Source organism: Vanacampus margaritifer, chromosome 6 (genome assembly GCF_051991255.1).
Source record: "Vanacampus margaritifer isolate UIUO_Vmar chromosome 6, RoL_Vmar_1.0, whole genome shotgun sequence".
Classification (NCBI taxonomy): domain Eukaryota; kingdom Metazoa; phylum Chordata; class Actinopteri; order Syngnathiformes; family Syngnathidae; genus Vanacampus; species Vanacampus margaritifer.
In genome coordinates this window covers 27,432,920-27,451,664 of record NC_135437.1, presented here as the reverse complement: position 1 = coordinate 27,451,664, position 18,745 = coordinate 27,432,920, and the positions used below count along the sequence as shown (strand labels likewise).

The following is an 18,745-nucleotide window of genomic DNA, read 5'->3' as shown; positions in this document are numbered from 1 at the left end:
TCTTCACGTACACAATGCACGCATGACATCACATCCGCAGACAGAGGGTGGGAAATTCGAACCTGACTCCAGTCTGAAAACTCTTGGCCAGAGGCTTGCAGGAGTAGCCAATTTGAACAGCTAAAGTGTCCATCTGCAAATTAAGATAAGATAAGATCCACTGATTGTCACACCCACCTAAGTGGGGGCGAAATTCGTTCTCCGCATTTGACCCATCCCCTGAGGGAGCGGTGAGCAGCAGCAGCAGCAGCCGCGCTCAGGAATCATATGGTGATCTAACCTCCCAGTTCCAACCCTTAATGCTGAGTGTCAAGCAGAGCGGCAATGGGTCCCATTTTTATAGTCTTTGGTATGACCCGGCCGGGAATTGAACCCACGACCTCCCAGTCTCAGGGCTGACACTGTATCACTCAGCCACTGAGCTGGTAAAAAAAAAAAAAAATTATTATCAAATTATTATTAAAGATATTTTTGGGCTTCATAGAGCAACTTTAAGTGCATTTACTGTATTTTATATAATTTTTAAAAAATATTTCCTGATCTGAAAATGACCTCTAATAACAAACAAGTAGGAGGTAAAGGAAATTGTGCTGCACTATAAAACTGTTGACACACAGAAAAGAAAAATCTTTAATGTCCTCTGTGGAGGTAATAAAGTGCACGAATGGTTTATTGCTCTTCAACAAGCATCTTTGTTTCAAGTCAGCCCAGCTCATCGGTTTATGCTTTGTCATTGAAAGTCAGCGCTGTGCCCCAAAAGTGCTCTAATAGGCCCCGTAATGATGATCTTGACTGATGGCATAATAAGGTCTTAATAAATATGTATGGGTCACATATTGTGGATTATTAAAACGGCAGGCTAAGAGGTCATGCTCGCAGGAAGTCGTCGAGGGAGGCGGGATGCCGACGGGTTTTTTTGGTCTCGTTATTTATGACATTTGCTCGACAACGATTGAGTCTTAATGAGTGTGGACGGCAAATGGAATCTCCTTTTTTTTTTTTTATACCAGCCCTCGGCCGCAGGTTTCATTTTGAAGCTAATCCTGGAAAAGTTGCCTCGTCAGCTCTGTTTTTACTACGCGTGCTGCCGAGCGCTAAGCTGCGTACGGCCGCGCCACATCTTGCTGCTGTCGAAAGCGATGCAGCAGCTTCTCCTTGTAAACAAATGGACTACAGCCAACTTTTCTGGCTGGTCCGTTGAACATTTGGACAAGAGGACGTCACAACACGGAGAAACTGCCATCAGACTAATGCTTGAGTGGCAACGCGGTCTTCGTTCGTCATTGTTGTCATGATGTCAGATTTCGTATCGTAGTCCGGTCTGCGGCTCGGGGGGACGGAGGACATTCGCTGTTTCCTATTCGTTGACGGGGGTTGGAGGGGGTAGTTGTATTACTTGAGCTAATGCTATCATGGTTGGCAGTTGAACAGCGGTCACCATTATCTTTTTTTTTTTTTTTTTTTTCTTTTTTTCACAGGAGAGCTCAGTATTGTTCATTCGATTTGACATCATCATTGCTCTCCTTTTTTTTTTTTTTTTAAAAAATCCAACAAATCAATTAAAAAAAATTTTAGAAATGTTTTTTTTATTTTTTTTTTAAAATACATATACATATATATATACATATATATATATATACACATATACACACATATATATATATATATATATATATATATATATACCCTTTTTTTGTATGTGGGTGAGTATGTGTATGTGCGTGTGTGTGTGTGTGTGCGTGCGAGCGTGTGTGTATTCATCAGTTCACCTAAAGCCCATTAAAAAAAAATCCCATACTAATAATATAATATAATAATAAATTGCCAGATGCAGAAACATCAATGTAAGTTATCACGATGTAGTGGCTCTCGCTAACAGACAGAATTAAGTAACCGGAATTAGGTTAAAAAATTCTATATACGTAGACCATGTTTCTATAAATTTTGATATTTGGTTTTTATTTGAGGCAGATATTTTTTCCATTAAAATGTGATTTATGAGGAGGTTAGACCATTGGTCGATATTCAGAGTTTGTTTATTTTTCCAGTTAACAAGAATTGTTTTTTTAGCGATAGTAAGGGCTCCAAGTGTAGATTGAAATTGTTTATGTGGTAAGTCAGTTGTTGTTAGGTCACCTAGCAAACACAAGTTTGGAGATAAAGGTATCCTACAGTCCAAAATAGCGGAAAGTTTTTCTAAGACTTTAGTCCAGAAATACATAACCGGAGTACATAACCATAAAGCATGAACATAAGTGTCTGTAGTGTTTTGTAAGCATTGGAGACAAATGTCGGAGTCTGAGAGTCCCATTTTCTTCATCATATATTGAGTAATGTATGTTCTGTGAATAATTTTATATTGGATAAGTTGTAAATTTGTGTGTTTTGTCATTTTAAATGCGTTTTCACAAACTTGAATCCAAAAGTCAGGTTCCGGTGCTATAGACAAGTCTGTCTCCCATTTCGAGATGGGTAAAGACATTTTATCAGTATATGAAAGTAACTTATATATTTTTGAAAGTTTTTTTGTTGTTGTCGGAGAAAGCTTGTTAATATCTTTAGCTAAAACAGGCGGTTGGAGCGTACCCCGAAGTGTTGGAATTTTTTTCTTTATCATATTTTTAACTTGTAGATAATGTAAAAAATTTCCGTTTTCTATATTGTATTTTTGGAGCAAGGATGTATATGATATAAACATATTATCTGAGAAGAGATGGTGGAGATGTGTAATTCCTTTCTGCTCCCACACAGCTAAATGAAACGGTTGGTTGTTAAGTTGAAAGTCGGGGTTATGCCATAGGGGAGAAAGTCCATTATCTTATGGGGAGAGATCCATCCATCCATCCATCTTCTTAACTGCTTGTCCTCACAATGGTTGCTGGAGCCTATCCCAGCTGGCTTCGGGCGGTAGGCGGGGCGGGGCACACCCTGAACTGGTTGCCAGCCAATCGCAGGGATATCTTGCGTGATATCAGGGCCAAGCAATGAGGGTGGCGAAATCCACGGGGACTGTGGACCCAAGACTCCAATTCGGGACTGTCCCGGTTTGACAGGACGTCTGGTTTGGTTACGCGTTGTATGCATGTAAGGATTTGTTTCTTTTGTTTTATAGTTGTTTGCATTTTATGATCTGGAAAAGCAAAAGCACCCTGTAAACACTTGTTTTTAAAGGCGTTATACAAATAAAGTTTATTATTATTAGTATTATACCCTAGCAGTAGCTCCTCTTCAAGGCAAAAGATGTGGGGCGCTGCATTCCAGTACCTTGAGCTGGTTTAGAACCATTTTTGCTCTGATGTGGAATTTAGGTGTCATACTGAAAGGCTTGATATCGTAACTACATGGTCACCATCACTCCCATACCAATACCAATAAATATATTTTTTATTAATTGAGTTGGAATTGTCAAATATGTAGTGAATACAGGAAATAAGTATCATTCTGGTCGCAATCAATATTAACTCTTTGACTGCCAGACGTTTTCAGAAACGGGTTGTCGCCAGTGCCAGCCGATTTTAAGCATTTTGACTGATCTTTCACGGTCCATAGAAAATTATGTGTTTGGACTATGGAAACACACATACTACCAAATGAAAGATTGGACTCTCATCTTTCATCAGAAAAAAAAGTTTGTTTCTACCTTATTCCGTTCTTCAGTAATCAACAATAGAAAATGGTTAGTTTCACCTCTGTTTTGAAACAAACGTCTTTTAACGTCTTTGGCACTCCTCCATAGGATTTTACTAAACGTTATTTATCGTTTTTGGCAGTCAAAGAGTTAATACCAATGCTATTTGACAGAAGGCAAAAATACCAACCGTTGCTTTGAATGTTCTTTTGTGCATGAATCATCCACTAAAAAAATCAAATCGCACTCTATGCTTCAAAATGTAGTGGTCTTGCCACTTAATTGTGGAGGCAAACTAACATTGTGCACATGCACTCGTGGCACACTTGGCCCGGAATCCAACGGAGCGCACTGTTCCCGGTGATTGGATGCTTGTTATTGTGCTTTGTGGAGGAAATGATAGAAAGTTACTCAACAAAGCTCACGTCCTGAGCAGTGACCACGTATGCAGAACGTCATCTGGCCAACGCAAGTGCTTCATCAAAGATCATTATTGATTTTTCAGAAGGCCAAGGAAGCTGAGCAAATTCCACATTTGAACAAGATTTTTTTTGTACCTATTCTGATTCTGAATCGAGGAATGCATTCTTTGTATGAATCAAGCGTCATAACCATTAGTCTGTTGTTACTTTGAACTGTCAGGGATTAATAAATATACAGACGCTCCCCTACTTACGAACATTCGAGTTGCGAACAACGGTACATACGAACATTTCTGCGCGTACAGTATGTTGAAAAATGTTCGGAAAGAAATGCTGTAAGTTCGATTTTGTATTGCGCGTAGTGCTTCTTTCCGCCGCTAATACCGACGATTGGCTCTGTGAGAGCTCATTGGAGGCTGAGCAACGTGGCGAGGAGGAGGAGGAAGAAAACGCCGGTCCCCATGAAGCAGGAAATAACTTTTGAAGCCGATTCCAGCGACGACGAAGAATCTCTCATGATATAAAATCCTCCTCTTCCTCCTCCTCCATCATCTCCTTAAGTATCGAGTACATCTTCCAAAAGTAAGTTAAACTTCATTTTATTTATCTTATTTCGTACATGTACATACTGTGTGTGTGTGTCTTTCGCTCTCTCTCTCTAACATACGTAATACAGTACAGTACTGTACGTATTCTCTCCATTTTATTAAGTCTTTTTCAGTACAAACCAATGCAGGTTACTTGTACAAGCCTTAAACATACTTATATAAACCTTCAATATACTTATATAGGCTTTAAACATAAATTATAATACAAAATATAGCACTGAAGCAACTTACGAACAAATTCACCTTACGAACGATCGTCCGGAACGTAACTCGTTCGTAAGGTGGGGGAGCGTCTGTATATTTTTTAGTATTCTGTTCATCTTGTCTGCTTTTAACTCTTTGACTGCCAGACGTTTTCAGAAAAGGGATGCCGTGGGTGCCAGCCGATTTAAGCATTTTTGACTGATCTTTCAAGGTCCACAGAAAATTATGTGTTTGGACTATGGAAACACACATACTACCAAATGAAAGATTGGACTCTCATCTTTCATCAGAAAAAAAAGTTTGTTTCTACCTTATTCCGTTTTTCAGTAATCAACAATAGAAAATGGTTAGTTTCACCTCTGTTTTGAAAAAAACGTCTTTTAACGTCTTTGGCACTCCTCCATAGGATTTTACTAAACGTTATTTAACGTTTTTGGCAGTCAAAGAGTTAAGGTCATTTTTAGGTTAAATTTTTTTTTCTCTCTTAACTTGCTGACAGTTTTGGCGGTGACAGCTCTGATGAAGGTTGGAGTGACAGCCGGAACTGTCTGCAAGATAAGAGAGTTCTCTCTTTACTGGGAAGAACTGTATGAAAAAAAAAAAACAACTAAAACTTCTTGTTTTTGTGTCATAACAAGATCCCTACTGATAATTTTCTAGTGTGAATGACATACAAAATAAGTAAATAAATTAATAAATAAATATTTGAACTGTTGACTGACAGAATGAAGAAACTGTGAATACTAAAAAATTTAACTAAACTAAAAAAATAATTCAAAACAATATTACTAACAGAATTTTCACCTTGCAGTTTTAAATCATCATCTGATCAGGGATCGCTTATTGCCAGACAGATACTATATGTGCATTTTGAGATGTTAAAGAAAAAGGAAATCCCTCCATCGGTCTTGAATCATTTGTGACCTTCGACCCATACTAGTGTTGTGTATGAATGTTTTGTTTCGAAACACAATTACCACTCATTTGCTTCCGTTATGTGAGCTAAAGTGTAAAGAAACTAAAGAAATCTTTTCAACCAGCAAGCTGTCACTGATTTTCCCTCGAACCTTTAGGGATTATTGTTTTGTCTCAAAACACAATCACTGCTAATTATAATATTATAATATTAGAGGTAGCTCGGATGAAAGGTAAAGTCATTTCATACTTTATCCCCCTTATCAATGCTTAGCTAGGAATAGAATCAGTCTTCCTCAAACAAACTGTGTGTGACAGCAGGAATATTTTCGGCTGAGTACGATTTTCTTTTTCACTGTTCAGCAGACTGAATTCCGGATCTTTCCTTTAACGAGAATTATTTTTGTCAGAACAGGCTCCCGACTGATTTGGAATGATCCTTATCTGAGCTACTGGAGGTGTCTCTAGGCGAGTCAAAGTTGTTCAGTCAGGACTATTCTTCCCATGAGAAAGTAACAACCAAATTGATTTGGAGTTTTTCCGCTTTAATTTGTCACTCTGGTGAAGTCATCACCTGCCATTTTTTTTTAGCACTAGAATTGAAGTTCATCTGGACATTTCACAAATATTTACTGTATACATAGAATGTATTAAAACGTCTTAGGAACTGGCGACATGTTGCTCTGCAAAGACCTGGTTGTCCAATTACGAGGATGTCATACTGCCATCTAGTGGTGGAAGAAGACATTACAGGTTAGATTCAAGATGGCTGCCAACACACTTAGAAGTTCAGTCAGCCACACTCCCGATCCAAACGTTGACGAGGTAAAACATGTCATGGCTGGTTCTTGTTCAGATATGACAGGGATGTGATTTTTCCGCTAATTCGCGGAATTCCGCTTTTTTTATCTCCCCCCCAAAAAGAAAAAATCCGATTTTTTTTTTTTTTTTTTTGGGGTATTTCATTGTGTATGCACATGACTCCGACAGATAACATCTTCTGCTATAACAAAGACATTTGTGGTATGCTCTAATATGAGTTACTTTTCATTTGGTCATGATACAATTATTTGTTCATGAAATTTGAACTCTTCAACATTATTTATGTGTTAACTTAGTAATCACATTAGTTAGATATGATGATATTCTCAGTGATAGTTTTTAAAAGCAAAGGCAGTCCAATGTTTTTGAATGTGACTGATTTTGAGTTGACTAAAACTGCCATTTTATATGGGATAGTTCAATATACATTGAAAATTTATGCTGTTGTTTTGTCTATTTCTTTGTCATGTGAGTACATTGAAAGTACTTAAAAACACGGAAAACCCATGAGCGAGTGCCAGCGGCCCCCAGACCCCCGGCTAAATTTTCAGATAATTTCACTTTGGTCAAATCACATCCCTGATATGAGTCTTCAATGTTCGTTAATAAATTAAAAATGTACAAAAGGTAGTAACTGTAGTGATTTGCCATGCCATTAAAAATGATGTTCACATATGTGGACAGAAGGACTTAGTTTGAGTCGTTTTGTTGAACAAGCGAGTTTATTTTTTGGTAGAAAAAAAGTTTACTACAGTGCAACCAGATATGGCATATTTTATAAATAAATCTACATCGTTTTTTCGCATGTTTTAAAAAAAAAAAAAAATCCCAGTTTTTCTGTGTCATAATATGGCAGTTACTGGAGTTAATTGGGGGAGACGAGTCAGAGGTGGAAGATTTGTCGGACATCGATGATGACTTCCAATTTTTGGTTTCAAACATGGAGGTGCGGATTTTTATCCCAACCGCTTCACACTTGGCTGCGAACTGCTGCAGTGAGATTTGGAGACGGTGGTTTTGATGAAGCCAACAGTACCACATTATCTGCAAAAATCAAGAGATGCAATGCGACCACCAAACCGGATCCACTCAAATTGCGGCTAGAAATTCCGTCCATAAATGAAGAACAGAATCGGTGACAAAGGGCAACCCTGGCGGCGTCCAGACCCCTTCACAATCAAATCCCATTTACTGAAAAATAATGATCCTTTTATTAATTCTCAGACATGCTTGAAAAGGTACATCATTTGAAGTTTGATACAGACCATTAAAATTGACCCGGGACAAACGTTTGCATGGCAAATCCACAGGGTTATTAGTCGCAACATTTTCACAGCTAGCTTCAAGCCTTTCCCAAACGACTCGAACAAGCAATTTCCGAGCCAGCCGCCGTCCTCACGCGCACACGTGCATAATGTGCTACACTGGCCGTGCCGTCCACGGGGAAATGTCACATCTTAACACTTGTCAGGGTCACGTTTAGGAAGAAGGGCCGTCACGCTCAGAATAATGCTTGTGGACTCCTGGGCTTTGCCGCATACATTTGGGCGGCGTGATGTGCTAATGGAGAGAAAAGTTCAAGCCTTCCTTGGAGGTGTTGTTGGATAATTGATGCTTCTGTATGATTGTCTGCAAGCGCAAAGCCTTTTTTATGTACGTGTGCGGCATAAGGGCTGGCTTTGCCATCAGCTATTTACGTCCACGCGCAACGTCTGTGCGGGGGGAAAAAAAACCCCGATATTTACGGCCACATCTGTCGTCTGCTGTAAACAACCGCTAAGCGTAAATTTATTATGGAAGAGTGGGAGCCTAAGTAAACGCCAACTTCGCAAAATAGACTCTGGCCGACATTCTGAAAAAGTGAAAGAAGTATTACACCCGTGTCTGTGTCTGCGCATGCATTCGGTTACTAACGTAATAGCAGCCGGGGGCAATTATTTACTTGACTGCAGATAAAGGGGGGAGAGCTGTAGAGCACATTTTTGAAGAATATTAATCAGTATTAGGGCTTTTTATGGAGAAAGGCAGAGGAATTGTTAGAATTGAGCCAGCCGGGGTGGAACAAATGAGCGGCGTAGCTCGCTAGAACAAAATCAGATGCACAAAACGTGCAGCGACCGCTTGATGGCGTCAATATAATCTTACAATATTGTGCAGTGAACACATTCACAATTCGCATTAAAAATAACTTGATACGTAGATGTTTTTACATCTATTAGTACACGCTGCTGTTTTGGTTAGCAACAAAGTTCAAATGAACTCTTTAAAGTCCATATTTAGACAATGGCTGGTTACAGTTATTACTGTTTGTCTAGACAAATCACTCCATGACTAATTGCAAAGCTAATTTCGTTTTTTGTTTTTCATTTATTTCGTACAACATATTATTACAAAGAACAATTTTGGGTTGGCTTCCCTTTTATGGGTTAATTCACGTTAAGGTTAAGGTTTAGTTCAAGAGACTGCAGGTCTGGTACACCCAACTGTTTATAATTTCTTCAGTAAGCACATTCGCATTATTATATTTGTATATTTATATTTCTACTTGTGTATTTTGTCAAAGAAAAAAAAAATTCTTGGGGTTGTCTGGTTTTGCGATGGAAATATCATCAAAGATCTGTTTGAAAGACTTTTTCGATTCAAGTTCGATTTTCTGAATTGCTTAATTTATATGAACTACGAATACATTAAAATGATCTTGAACCCGGAAAAGAAATAATGAAACAAAAAACTCATTCTACTGAATTCCAAAAACTTAGGACGTCTCTTTTTGCGTTTGAACAATTGTACTTTTGCGATCATGAGACTGAATTTCGAAAATGAGTGGGACAGCAGCTGGCATGTTAGTCAGAAGACGAAGGAGCAAACGAGGAAGACAGCTGTTGGCCTTTCCCAGACTTCATTAACAGAAAATATTGCCACAACAATTTGTTTTTAATTCATTTAGTCATATCATTTATTAACATTAACATATTTTTAGTTAATTAATTCATCTAACTTATTGTATTAACATTCTCGTCCTGTTTTACAATTGGGACGAGTCTGGGGAAAAAAATGTGACTTTTCTCTGTGATCAAGTAACTGTCATTTGTGCGTCACCTCCTACATACGCCTTCATATTGTTAATCATATTCATGCATTATCTACCGAGAAAATAAATAAAAACATGTCCAGATGAAATCTTCCTTTGCCAACGCAGACCATTCGACAAGATGGAATTAGTTAGGCTGTTCTTGCAGAATTCTGCTGACTCACGAGGTACACATTATGAAGGACCAAAACTGTCGAAATTAAAAAATGAATACATAAATAGATGACTAAAAGCAAAAATAAAGATGGATATGAAAACAACTGTGTGTGTGTATATATATATAGCTGTGCTGTCGGAGTTTGAGCTTTAAAGCGTTAACTAAAGAGTTAAAGCTTTGATATATGTTCATAAATAAATACAATTTTAATTAACTCTTTCACTGCCAGACGTTTTCAGAAACGGGTTGTCCCCACTGCCAGCCGATTTAAGCATTTTGAGTGATCTTTCAAGGTCCACAGAAAATGTTGTGTTTGGACTATGGAAACACACATACTACCAAATGAAAGATTGGACTCTCAGACTGGAAACTTTCACCAAACATGCGGAAGGGTTTCCTCTACCCGTTTCAAAAAAAAAAAAAAAATCATTGGATGACGTCTTTTGACGTCATTGGCAGTGAAGCGTAGGCTTTTACTTGACGTCTTTAAACGTCAGTGGCAGTGAAAGAGTTAAAATACATGTCGAAATAAATACAAAAATAAATAGAATTAAATATCAATAAATAAAAACGCTCATGGTCTCATATTTATTTATTTCATGTTTTTTCATATTTTTACTTTTATTTATTTATTTATTTAAGCATATACATATTTTGTTGTTTTTATTTCCATTTATATTTATTTTTGGGGGTTTAATTTTTGAATAATATTTTTTTATATCTATTTTTATTTTCACTTTTAGTCATTTATTTATTTTTAATGTTGGTAGTTTTGGTCCTCCATTCACATAACTTTGTTGGCTGAGGTAAACAAAAATCTTTCCATCGCTACTTTTTCACTGCTCAAAAAGAAATCCAAATAATGCTGCTAAGCTAATGGTGTGATTGAGGGGGTTGCATGATGGTGATGTAACCCAGAGCGGTTTTGGGGTATCTTGTTCAAGGGCACTCACTTTGCTGTGAAATAATGGCTTCATGGTCAAATATAAAGCAGTAAACAAAAGCGATTATTTGATGTTCTGAGCATTTGGCGCTGGGAATGATGTAGTGGAACACGCGTGGGTTGAGTTCCCACTCAGCGATGGTGCGAATGCTTGCTGGTCGCTATACGTTCCCTGTGATTTGCGTGCCAATGCCGTAGGTTGCCCACCCCTCCTATGGAGTCCCGGCCGTGTAAATCAGGGCATCCTGCCCCCTGATGCCACCCATACTCTCCACCTCTGCCTCAAAAGTGTTGGCTGATTTGCTAGCGTGAATCATCAAGTGTGGGATTAAACGTGATGAGTCACGTCAGCCTAGGGATGCCCGCTGTGCCTTTCAAAGCGCGTGTTGGCAGCAAGACTTTGCTTGGATAGCACAGGATGGATTCAGGAGGATGTTGTTGAGAGCAAAGTCCCGCGGCTAAATATATCACGCTTGCCTCGGGATGTCAGGGATGACAGACAGACAGGTTGGTCTGTTTATTCCGTTGCAGCAACAAAGTTGATTTCAATGCCGTATTTTCTTATGTTACTCGTGATGCTTGACACTGGTCAAAATCCTAGACACGGAAAGACCGATTAAAGGACAAGACAACACAGCTTTATTTATATAGCGCCAACTAGGGTTGGGTATCGATTCTAATTTACTCAATCGATTTCGATTTCGATTTCCGATTCGATTTCGATTACTTATGGCACATAAATTCTTTAATGTCAAGAACATGATAAAAACTCCACAAATCCCAAAGTAAATTTTGCGGCAGCAGTAACTGGTCAAATGATTTAGTTTAATAATGAAAGTAATGTGTTATAATCACTTAAAGTGTTACAGAAAGATTGACATCAGCAAGGATGAGATATATTCATAATTCTAAATATAAATTAAAAAGATTCCGAATTGTCTTAAAATGCAATAAGTCAGGTCTTGCATAATCATAAATGTAAGAAAATACTTTTAAATTCACGTGAACAGTAAATTTCAAGAAAACAGTAAGATACAAAAAAAATGACCCTTTAAAATTCAATTTTCGTAAGAATTCATGAGAAAAAGAGATATATAAAATAATCGATTCATGGTTTTTTGAACCGCTAATGGGCTTGAAAAGGAAAATGGATTTGATATTGATTATTCAATTTTTTAAAACATTAAGGCAAATTACAAAATGTAAAGGCTAATTGGAGTTATTAAAAAACAGAAGAATTTAAGACATTTCAAAGCTAAATAGAACAAAAATATAAAGTATTTTACTGAAAGAATGTACAGCGCAATAGACATTAAAAAATACTTTAATTTGGGAACGGGAAACAGTTTCTAACCTGGATTTACACTTCACTTCTGTTGGCAGCTTGTTCAATTTAAGTGCAGCATAACAGCTAAATGCTGATGCACCATGTTTGCTATGAACTCTGTTCTCCACTAATTGACCAGAGTCTGCGCCATCTTTACACCCTTTCAGTTCAAACAAAAACTATTGCTTTGATCAAGGAGCAGCATTTGAAATGCTAACATTTACCTTGTGGTGGGAAAATGGAGGACATTAATTCGTGCCAAGTATTCATTAAGCGTTACAACGTGGACAGCCGCGTTGGAGAACCTTGTCCATCAAATAACTCGTGAACATCGATAGCAAAAAAAATCGAAAGGCCCATTGCAGGACAATTGACTTCCGAATTTCCAAAGTGTCACATTGAAGAGAAAGCAGTTGAGCTGAAGAATTAACAAAGCGTGAAGAAAATGTATTGATTATTTTCCACTGGCTGAAGTGCACGAAATATTATTAACGCTCAATAAAAGGTGATAACAGTTCCAGCCACTCAAACTCTATTATTTCTGCCTCTTTGAACTATCGGATGCTTCTACAACAGGGATAATTGCAACTTGAATGATGGAGAGGGCCTATTATTATTTTATTTTAGTTTATTATTATTTTTTTTTTTAAATCAGTGCTACTGGAGGGGCCACTTTTGGGACCACACACTTCTGACAATGACAAAAATGCCAGTTTAACTCATATAGGTTGTTTTTACTATTTGTTGGATCAAAATCCAACATGCTGGGTCAAATCCTCAAGCTAATGAGGTGGGTATAAACTAGAAAAATTCCCGCGGAAATTTTGAATGGGACTGCTGACTCTTGCAAGGTGGAAAGACGCGTGAACTGAACCGTTTACATGTATGTAGTACTTGTAGCAATAGTAGTAGTAGTAGGACTTTTAGTAGTAGCACTTGTAATAGCTAAAAAAAAAAAGCAGTATTTAAATAGCAGTCCATTCCATTAAAAAAAATAAAAATTAAAAATAATAATAATAATGTGTGGTTTTTTTTTTTAAATGTATTTAAAAAAATATAAATGAGCTGAACAGTTTAAAATTTAAACGACTGGAATCGGTCAAGAAATGTGGAAGTTAACCATAATCAACATAAACTAAAAGTATCTTACTGTCCCTTTAAGAAACATGCACATTCACGCACACACATTGGAACTTTAACATACTGACGTCACGCACACACATTCACACAACTGAAATGAATGACAGATGCTCACCTAACATTCACTCGGTCTCTTTTGGACCCAGCATTGGGTTAACTATTTTTCAACTTTGACGGACATGCGAGTGTGCGGATTTTCGTCCGCTCCAAACGCGGCCTCCGTGTGCCGCCCCACGCACTTTTGTTCCGCTCCGCGCGATTGTCATCGACTGCAATGCCCTCCCCCCGCTTTTGGTTTGAATTCCGCAAAAAAATGACACTTTTTTTTCGCATTTTGCCTAACGCTAGCCAATCGGCTTCAAGTACTGGCTACGTCGCACAAAACGTCCTGTCTCTTGTCACCCCGAGTGCAACAATGCGGCCAAACCGGGACCGAATGGTGAGCAAGGAAGTAGCATACAAGTGCTGGTATGACGTTTAGTAAAAACCTACGGAGGGCCACCCAAAGACGTTAAAAGACGTTCTCCAATTTTTTAATTTTTTGGGGGGGAAACGGGTGGAGGGAAGCCTTGGCCAGCTGTGGTGAAAGTTTCAAGCAGATCTAGTTAGCCTAATGACTATTTTTGGCCCCTAGATGGCAACAATGACTCTCTTTTGACAAGATTGGGTAGGCGTCAGTAGAAGACGTGAGGCGGAGCGAGAGGGGACAATGGCTGCGGATGGGAAGAGAACATGGCGACCGGTTGCAAGCAGCTCATCGACCAATGCTAAAGAGCACAGTGATGACGACGATGATGATGATGGTTGACGCCGAAGTTGGAAGCGTTGACGCGGCAGCTATGACCACGTCATAAAGCCTCACCGGCTAGCGATGCTAACACCGGAAAACGCGGAGCACAACCGAGCACTTCTGCACAGGCGGACGTTCAATCGGACGACGAAGAGTGCCCCGAGTCCAATGCATAGTCATCGGAGGAGTGGGTACAGTCTGCTACTTGCTATTTATTCCCCGGAAAAAAAGGCCGTCAAGAAAGTGTAACGTCTGCACGCGAAAGGGGCAATCGAAGTGAAACGTATCTGTTGTGCAAATCCTGCTCCGTCTCCTTGCACGCAGGGCAGTGTTACAAAAAGAAAAACTGTATTTGAAACATCCACATAATTGTAAATAGTACCACAGTTGCACACATTTGTAAATAGTTTGCGAAATTGTTTTGTCAAATTGTTACACTGTTGAATGGAAATAAACGTATTTTGCAACCAAAAAACACTTTTTCATTGTTGGTGATGATGTTTTACAGAAGTAAAGCACTATTTAGGTGTTTGTGGCATCATTCATGGACAAAAGAAGTGTACAATTCACTAGAGTGCATGAAATAACATCGTTTCACAAAAAGCTCTTTTTCTCCGCTTTTTGTTTCAAAACAGAGAATTTCGGTGAAACTAACCATTTTCTATTGTTGATTACTGAAGAACGGAATAAGGTAGAAACAAACTTTTTTTTCTGATGAAAGATGAAAGTTGTGTTTCCATAGTCCAAACACAACATTTTCTGTGGACCTTGAAAGATCACTCAAAATGCTTAAATCGACTGGCACTGGCGGCATCCCGTTTCTGAAAACGTCTGGCAGTCAAAGAGTTAAACTGTACCGAGGTAGCAGCAGTGTTTATCATCCATGGCAAAGTTATTGAGCGCAACTGCCGGCCGCCTGATTGCCACTAAAAAAGTGCTATCACGTACCTCAAAAAGGAACCTCTCGCTGCTGGAGAAAATGGTGGCCCAGCTGTAAAGTCCCAGGAAAGAAGTAGAAGTAGTCGGCGGTGCTCTCTTTTTGCGCTAAAGTGCTCTAGTCGTGGTTCACCGAGGGACACGCCTCCTCCTCTCCGTTATGAGCTGAAATCGTTCCAAAAAACTCTACGGAAGCGTTTCATATCGCCGTTTTGGTGTGAATGTAGCTTAATTGTTCTTGTTTTCGGCGTCGGCTACGGCCAGCAGGAGCCGTTTGGTTCAAGACAAATTAAAAGGGTGACGACGTTTGCTGGCAGAATTCTTGCAAGAAATAGTGTTGTAGTTTTGTTTGTTTGTTTTGTTGATGGCCAGTCTTTTCTGCAAGAGCCATCATAGCCTTACTGAAAATAATGTTCGCTAGGCCCATCCCGGTTTATAAGCGACGAATACGTCAATGTTGGCGTGCAAGAGTTATGTACATTTTGTACAAGTGAAGCTACAAGTTTCCGAGGATGCTCGTGCACAAAACAAGTGATGCGGGTCATACTACGAACAACATTCGTGTCGGCAACTAAAGAGCCACTTGAAAAAAGAAACAACCGGAGCCACATATCGTTTGGGCATCTAAAATGAGGTAGGATTTTGCGCTCCTTTTTTTTTTTTTTTAAATTCTGCTGCAGACACCGTTCAAACAGGAGGCCCGTTTGAAGCAATGTCGGCGCATCCGCCATATTGGATGTGGCAATCGTATTCGCCTTTAACTCTTTGACTGCCAGACGTTTTCAGAAACGGGATGCCGCCAGTGCCAGCCGATTTAAGCATTTTGACTGATCTTTCAAGGTCCACAGAAAATGTTGTGTTTGGACTATGGAAACACACATACTACCAAATGAAAGATTGAACTCTCATCTTTCATCAGAAAAAGTTTGTTTCTACCTTATTCCGTTCTTCAGTAATCCACAATAGAAAATGGTTAGTTTCACCGAAATGCTGTTTTGAAACAAAAAGCGGAGAAAAAGAGCTTTTTGTGAAACGATGTTATTTCATGCACTCTAGTGAATTGTACACTTCTTTTGTCCATGAATGATGCCACAAACACCTAAATAGTGCTTTACTTCTGTAAAACATCATCACCAACAATGAAAAAGTGTTTTTTGATTGCAAAATACGTTTATTTCCATTCAACAGTGTAACAATTTGACAAAACAATTTCGCAAACTATTTACAAATGTGTGCAACTGTGGTACTACTTACAATTATGTGGATGTTTCAAATACAGTTTTTGTTTTTGTAACGCTCTCCTGCGTGCAAGGAGACGCAGCAGGACTCGCACAACAGATCAGTTTCACTTTCACTTTGTCCGTTTCGCGTGCAGACGTTACACTTTCTTGACGGCCTTTTTTTCCGGGGAATAAATAGCAAGTAGCAGACTGTACACACTCCTCCGATGAATATGCATTGGACTCGGGGCACTCTTCGACGTCCGATTGAACGTCCGCCTGAGCGTTGTGCTCCGTGTTTTCCGGTGTCAGCATCGCTCGCCCGTGAACCTTTATAACGTCGTCATAGCCGCCGCGTCAGCGCTTCCAACTTCGGCGTCAACCTCGGAGTCACCATCATCATCATCGATGATGGTCATTGTCGTCATCAATGTGCTCTTTAGCGTTGGTCGATATCTTTAAAAAAAAACGGCTCGACCGTGAGCTGCTTGCAATGTAAGCTTGCATTGTCCCCTCAACACTCTAGCCCCGCCCCACGTCTTCTACTGATGCCCACCCAATCTTGTCAAAAGAGAGTCATCGCTGCCCTCTAGGGGCCAAAAATAGTCATTAGGCACAACAGACCTAATTGAAACTCACCACAGCTCCGGAAGGCTTGCCTGGACCAGTTTAAAAAAAAAAAATAAAAAAATAATTGGATGACGTCATTTAACGTCATTGGCAGCCCTCCGTAGGTTTTTACTTGACGTCTTTTAACGTCAGTGGCAGTGAAAGAGTTAAATGAGCAAATAATTAGTCAGATTGAGTTACAATGGGATCATATAATCAAAAGTAATGGTTCCTTATTAATCCAAATGAGTTGTGGCTTGATAATACATATCCAAGGAGAAAGTGGCATCTTTACAAATAGCTTCACTTTGCCTCATCCAATATGGCGGCGGCGTCAGCCTACTCACGATGGTGTCGCCATCTCCTGTATGTGTACATACTGTAAATGCTGTCTAATATAATACTGTGAGCGGGCGGCATTCAATGGATTTATCCAAATATATGGGGCAAGTTGTGCAAGCTGTCTGTAGGGTATTCATAATAATTAAAACACACACACACACACACACACACACACACATGCATTTCATGTGCCCCCCCCTCTCTGGTGACGAGTCTGGGCCTACCCGGAAGTATGCGTAAGATCCTGAAGAAAATATTTTTTTCCATTTATTTATTTATTTTTTTATCGGGCCGGACAGTCTGCTCCGATTTCCTGCCATCCTCCATCTTGTTGTCAAACACAAACAAACCGAGCATCCCAACTCCCTCTCCTGCTTGTGTGGACCAGACTGCAGTGTAGACGCCGGCAGAAATGAGGAGGGGCGCCACCCCACCTCCCATCTCCCAATCTCATCACACACTGCGGCTCCACCTACCCCCCCCCCCCCCCCTACCCCCACCCCAACCTTCCATTCCCGAGTATGTGTGCGATCCTCGTCGCAGTGAAAAGCGCATGTGCCGCGCGCGCACATGTGGCTCGGCGGCTGACGGGACGCACTTGGATACCGCATCCTCCTTCTTAGAAACATCAATAATCCCACTGGTGTCTTTCTCTTCGTCCGTCCCAAAAGGAGTCTTCCCACCTTCTTGGAATTAAACGAGAATGAAGCGAGCCGATTCCTGGACCTTCTTCACGGACGCTCCGGTAAGGATGACAATCTTGCCTCGCCGTCGGTCTCCTCCTTCTGCAGCTGATTTACTTGTCAGGGCGCAGTGACGGGCGTGATGAGACGTTGGTGACGACACATCGCCGACGTGTGTGTACGGATGCCACGGATGCTTGGGAAAAGGGTCCCGTTTTGGAGATTTTATTACCCGGAGACAACTTTGTAATGTGTAGCGGATGTGTGATGACTCCTGCAGGGACTTTTAATGTGTTCGGTTTGCATCCACAATGCAGAGTGTTTTAATGGGGTCGCCATCACAGCAAGATGCGTTTATGTGACAACAACATATTGGATTATTAGCTTGTTAAGAAACACAATGAAATGATGACAACGCTTTCTTTAATGCTCCCGTTCTCTTGTTATCCTTCATTTTGGCAGCCAGATTGGATGCTTCTATTTCTGTATGCCGGATGAGTGTCTTTTTTTTTTTTTTTTTTTTCTCTCCTGTGATCTCGTTATCAATTCTCCGTTCATCTTCTCGTCTCTGTGGAATTCACGGTGCGGGAGGGGACGAGGAGCAAAGTGTCAGCATCCAGCCGTTGCTTAATGCAAGCGGAAAGATGAAGGCAAAAGATTAGTTGGGAAAAGTAGTGAGAGGGCAACGGAAGATTGATGGGAGATCCGCGGAAAGGAGGATGAGGAGGTGGGATGGGTGGGTGGGGGGGGGGGGCACTTACTTACACGGCTGGGAAAGTGCTTTTAAGGCTGGGGAGTCGGCTTACTCACGTTGGAAAAGGGGCAACGTGATATTCCGGCCTTGATCCAACACATGGATGCACTCTGGCGGTGAGGAGCATCAATATTTATCACATCGCCCCACAGAA

At 40.0% G+C, this 18,745-nt stretch overlaps 1 protein-coding gene across 2 annotated transcripts in view; it reads left to right on the top strand.

The window, feature by feature from the left end:
- Nucleotides 1-18,745, top strand: part of lingo1a (leucine rich repeat and Ig domain containing 1a) — a 363,354-nt gene that overhangs the window by 227,558 nt on the left and 117,051 nt on the right. Inside the window, exon 1 of one of the 2 annotated variants that reach the window (XM_077567767.1) lies at nucleotides 17,642-17,899. The exons of the other annotated variant lie outside the window; for it this stretch is intronic. The gene's annotated coding sequence lies outside the window, so the exon portion shown is untranslated. Of the gene's footprint in view, nucleotides 1-17,641; nucleotides 17,900-18,745 lie in introns of those variants that run through there. 2 annotated transcript variants of the gene reach the window in all.